Below are 6,091 nucleotides of genomic sequence, written 5' to 3' on the forward strand. Positions count from 1 at the left end.
CCAGTATAGTTGCCACCTGTATAGGCTAGCTAGGTAGGTGCCCCCAATACAGGTTAGATAAGTAGGTGCCCCCAGTATAGGTTAGATAGGCAGGCGCCCCCGGTATAAATTAGATAGGTAGGTGCCCCAGTACAGGTTAGCTAGGTGGGTGCCTCTAATATAGGTAGCCAGAATAGTTGCCCCCAGCATAGGTTAGATAGGTAGGTGCCCCCAGTATAGGTTATTTAGGTAGGTGTCTCCAATAAAGGTAGCCAGTATAGTTGCCACCTGTATAGGCTAGCTAGGTAGGTAGCTGCCCCCCAGTATAGGTTAGATAGGTATCTGCCCCCAGTATAGATTAGATTAGGTAGCTGCCCCCCAGTATAGGTTAGATAGGTAGGTGCCCCCAGTATAGGTTAGATAGGTAGCTGCCCCCCAGTATAGGTTAGATAGGTAGGTGCCCCCCAGTATAGGTTAGATTAGGTAAGTGCCCCCCAGTATAGGTTAGATTAGGTAGCTGCTCCCCAGCGTAGGTTAGATTAGGTAGGTGCCCTCCAGGATAGGTTAGATAGGTAGCTGCCCCCCAGCGTAGGTTAGATTAGGTAGGTGCCCCCCAGGATAGGTTAGATAGGTAGGTGCCCCCAGTATAGGTTAGATTAGGTAGCAGCCCCCCAGTATAGGTTAGATAGGTAGGTGCCCCCAGTATAGGTTAGCTAGATAGCTGCCCCCCAGTATAGGTTAGATAGGTAGGTGCCCCCCAGTATAGTTTAGATTAGGTAAGTGCCCCCCAGTGTAGGTTAGATTAGGTAGCTGCCCCCCAGCGTAGATTAGATTAGGTAGGTGCCCCCCAGGATAGGTTAGATAGGTAGCTGCCCCCCAGTGTAGGTTAGATAGGGAGCTGCCCTCAGTGTAGGTTAGATTAGGTAGGTGCCCCCCAGTATAGGTTAGATAGGTAGGTGCCCCCAGTGTAGGTTAGATTAGGTAGGTGCCCCCCAACGTAGGTTAGATTAGGTAGGTGCCCCCCAGGATAGGTTAGATAGGTATCTGCCCCCCAGCGTAGGTTAGATTAGGTAGGTGCCCCCCAGGATAGGTTAGATAGGTAGCTGTCCCCCATAATGGAGGGGGGAGCCGGAGCCGCGGGGAGGGCAGCCCTCCTTCTCCCTCCCTCTCCCGGGCGCCCTCTGTGCTCCTCCCTCAGATGTATAGTGAGCAGGCAGGAAGCGCTGTATACAACATACCCCCCTGGCTCCAAGCGCTGCTCTCTCGCCGCCAGTCTCCTCTCTCTGCATAGATGCGGATACACACGCTGCTTCCTGTTTAGCCGGAAGCAGCGTGTGTATCAGCGTGTAGGCAGATAGGAGAAGACCGGCGACGAGAGAGCAGTGCTTGGAGCCAGAGAGGTATGTTGTATACAGCACTTCCTGCCTGCTCACTATACATCTGAGGGGGGAGCACGGAGGGCGCCCGGGAGAGGGAGGGAGAGGGAGGGCTGCCCTCCCCGCGGCTCCGGCTCCCCCCTCCATTACAGCGCCCCCCTCCCAACAGCGCCCCGGGCGGTGGCACGCCCCGAACGGGGCTAGAAATGGGCATGGTCAGTTTCTTGCAGCAGACTGGGAGGCAAAATTACAGGAGAAATATTTTGGACTGGGATGTGTATTTTAAATATGATGAAAAAAGACTGAAAGAGACGAGGAGAGGTGGAGATTGACTGGAGAGGAGGCGGAGCCACTGCACACAGCTATTCCGCTTCCAGGAAGGAAAATTCTGTGATCGCAGAATCTATTTAGGGCATTTCTGGGGGACATGACACTCACTCTGCTGTGGGGATGTGGCAAAACAACTTGGATTTTAACCCTTTCTGGACCAGCACCCTCTGCCCCCTTAAGGACCAGAGGGTGCTGGTCCTGTAAATCGCCGCTTCCCGACGAATCGCCGCAATGATCCGCCGCTCCCGACGAACACGCCGCTCTGTCCCCGCCGCAGGCTGCTCTCTCTGCCGTCGCTATGACGGCAGAGCGCTGTGCGCCGGTCAGGAGCCGCTTTCATTGGCTCCTGACCCTGTCACTCCATGTAAGCCAATGAGAGCGGCTTACATGAATGACAGGGCCAGGAGCCAATGAAAACGGCTCCTGCCCTGCTCACAGTGCTCTGCCGTCATAGAGGCGGCAGGGCAGCAACGAGCGGCGGGGGCAGAGCGGACCGAGCGGCGGAGACGGGCAGGGGCGCGCTGTCAATGGGACGTAGAGTTTACGTCCGGTCAGGACCGCAGCGCCCCCTGCCCGACGTAGATTCGCACTCGCTCGGTCCGAAAGTAGTTAATGCTGAAGATGGATGCACAATAAAAAGAGGTAAAAAAAATCTGCTTCAGACTCTCTTTAGTACTGATTCCCATCCTAGGTAGATATTGCCATTAGGGGTGGCAGAACATGTTCCCGACAAACAGCTGCCGATAAACGTGCATTACTAGAGTGCTGGCAGGTAGCGCAACCAATCCAGGTCGTTTATCCCGCCCTATACTTTCCCATAGTGCCTGGTGAGACAGTATTGTCAATCTGACATGATCACTACCCGAGCCTCTCCCCCTCCACCATCCCTATAAAAAACACAATTCCAGCATCTATTTTCATTCTTCATTAGTTAGTATAGGGAGAGGAGATGCTGCTGCAGATAAAGGGACAGTGAGGTAGGCTGTATTATAATATAGTTCTGTGTCACTTCTTGTGACCCTCACCCACCCTTCTACTGTCCATGTCAACTCTCCTGACCCTCACCCACCCCTCTACTGTCCATGTCACCTCTCCTGATCCTCACCCACCCTTCTACTGTCCATGTCACCTCTCCTGACCCTCACCCACCCTTCTACTGTCCATGTCACCTCTCCTGATCCTCACCCACCCTTCTACTGTCCATGCCACCTCTCCTGACCCTCACCCACCCTTCTCCTGTCCATGTCACCTCTCCTGACTCTCACCCACCCTTCTACTGTCCATGCCACCTCTCCTGACTCTCACCCACCCTTCTACTGTCCATGTCACCTCTTCTGACCCTCACCCACCCTTCTACTGTCCATGCCACCTCTGCTGACTCTCACCCACCCTTCTACTGTCCATGTAACCTCTGCTGACCCTCACCCACCTTCTACTGTCCATGTCACCTCTCCTGACTCTCACCCACCCTTCTACTGTCCATGTCACCTCTCCTGATCCTCACCCACCCTTCTCCTGTCCATGTCACCTCTCCTGACTCTCACCCACCCTTCTACTGTCCATGCCACCTCTCCTGACCCTCACCCACCCTTCTACTGTCCATGTGACCTCTCCTGATCCTCACCCACTCTTCTCCTGTCCATGTCACCTCTCCTGACTCTCACCCACCCTTCTACTGTCCATGCCACCTCTCCTGACTCTCACCCACCCTTCTACTGTCCATGTCACCTCTTCTGACCCTCACCCACCCTTCTACTGTCCATTAGAGTTGGGCCGAACGGTTCACATGCGAACGGTTCCATGCGAACTTCAGTGGTTCGCGTTCGCGTCCCGCAGGCGAACTTTTGCGGAAGTTCGGTTCGCCCCATAATGCACCATGAGGGTCAACTTTGACCCTCTACATCACAGTCAGCAGGCCCAGTGTAGCCAATTAGGCTACACTAGCCCCTGGAGCCACTCCCCCCCTAATAAAAGGCAGGCAGCGGCGGCCATTACGCTCACTCGTGTGCCTGTGTTAGTGAGAGTAGGGCGAGCTGCTGCAGACTGTCTCTCATAGGGAAAGATTAGTTAGGCTTAGCTTGTTCCTGGCTGCATACCTGTTCTGTGAACCCACCACTGCATACCTGTACTGTGAACCCACCACTGCATACCTGTTCAGTGAACCCACCACTGCATACCTGTTCAGTGAACCCACCACTGCATACCTGTTCAGTGAACCTGCCACTGCATACCTGTTCTGTGAACCCACCACTGCATACCTGTTCAGTGAACCCACCACTGCATACCTGTACTGTGAACCCACCACTGCATACCTGTTCAGTGAACCCACCACTGCATACCTGTTCAGTGAACCCACCACTGCATACCTGTTCAGTGAACCCGCCACTGCATACCTGTTCTGTGAACCCGCCACTGCATACCTGTTCTGTGAACCCACCACTGCATACCTGTTCAGTGAACCCACCACTGCATACCTGTTCAGTGAACCCGCCACTGGATACCTGTTCAGTGAACCTGCCACTGCATACCTGTTCTGTGAACCCGCCACTGCATACCTGTTCTGTGAACCCACCACTGCATACCTGTTCAGTGAACCCACCAGTGCATACCTGTTCAGTGAACCCGCCACTGCATACCTGTTCAGTGAACCTGCCACTGCATACCTGTACTGTTCAGTGAACCCGCCACTGCATACCTGTTCTGTTCAGTGAACCCGCCACTGTATACCTGTTCTGTTCAATGAACCCGCCACTGTATACCTGTTCTGTTCAGTGAACCTGCCACTGTATACCTGTTCTGTTCAGTGAACCTGCCACTGCATACCTGTACTGTTCAGTGAACCCGCCACTGCATACCTGTTCTGTTCAGTGAACCCGCTACTGCATACCTGTTCTGTTCAGTGAACCTGCCACTGCATACCTGTACTGTTCAGTGAACCCGCCACTGTATACCTGTTCTGTTCAGTGAACCCGCCACTGTATACCTGTTCTGTTCAGTGAACCCGCCACTGTATACCTGTTTGGTGTGTCAGTGTGAAACAGTACCTTAATTACACTACCTGATTGATGTATACACATTCAAGATGTTTTAAAGCACTTTAGGCCTGTCATTTAGCATTCAATGTGATTTCTGCCCTTAAAACACTGCTTTGCGTCAAATCCAAATTTTTCCCGGGGACTTTTGGCATGTATCCTACTCCTCCACCTGGGGGTCCAGGTGTTAGACCCCTTGAAACATCTTTTCCATCACTTTTGTGGCCAGCACAATTTTTTTTTTGTCAAAGTTCGCATCCCCATTGAAGTCTATTGCGGTTCGCGAACTTTTACGCGAACCGAACCTTAAAATCAGAGGTTCGGCCCCACTCTACTCTCCATGCCACCTCTGCTGACTCTCACCCACCCTTCTACTGTCCATGTAACCTCTGCTGACCCTCACCCACCTTCTACTGTCCATGTCACCTCTCCTGACCCTCAGCCACCCTTCTACTGCCCTTTCACCTCTCCTGACCCTCACCCACCCTTCTCCTGTCCATGTCACCTCTCCTGACTCTCACCCACCCTTCTACTGTCCATGCCACCTCTCCTGACTCTCACCCACCCTTTTACTGTCCATGTCACCTCCCCTGACCCTCACCCACCCTTCTACTGTCCATGTCACCTCTGCTGACCCTCACCCACCCTTCTACTGTCCATGCCACCTCTCCTGACTCTCACCCACCTTCTACTGTCCATGTCACCTCCCCTGACCCTCACCCACCCTTCTACTGTCCATGTCACCTCTGCTGACCCTCACCCACCCTTCTCCTGTCCATGTCACCTCTCCTGACTCTCACCCACCCTTCTACTGTCCATGCCACCTCTCCTGACTCTCACCCACCCTTCTGCTGTCCATGTCACCTCTCCTGACCCTCACCCACCCTTCTACTGTCCATGTCACCTCTCCTGACTCTCACCCACCTTTTTACTATCCATGTCACCTTTCCTGACTCTCACCCACCCTTCTACTGTCCATGTCACCTCTGCTGACTCTCACCCACCCTTCTACTGCCCATGTCACCTCTCCTGACTCTCACCCACCCTTTTACTGTCCATGTCACCTCCCCTGACCCTCACCCACCCTTCTACTGTCCATGTCACCTCTGCTGACCCTCACCCACCCTTCTACTGTCCATGCCACCTCTGCTGACTCTCACCCACCTTCTACTGTCCATGTCACCTCCCCTGACCCTCACCCACACTTCTACTGTCCATGTCACCTCTGCTGACCCTCACCCACCCTTCTCCTGTCCATGTCACCTCTCCTGACTCTCACCCACCCTTCTACTGTCCATGCCACCTCTCCTGATTCTCACCCACCCTTCTGCTGTCCATGTCACCTCTCCTGACCCTCACCCACCCTTCTACTGT

Source organism: Hyperolius riggenbachi, chromosome 10 (assembly GCF_040937935.1).
Source record: "Hyperolius riggenbachi isolate aHypRig1 chromosome 10, aHypRig1.pri, whole genome shotgun sequence".
NCBI lineage: Eukaryota > Metazoa > Chordata > Amphibia > Anura > Hyperoliidae > Hyperolius > Hyperolius riggenbachi.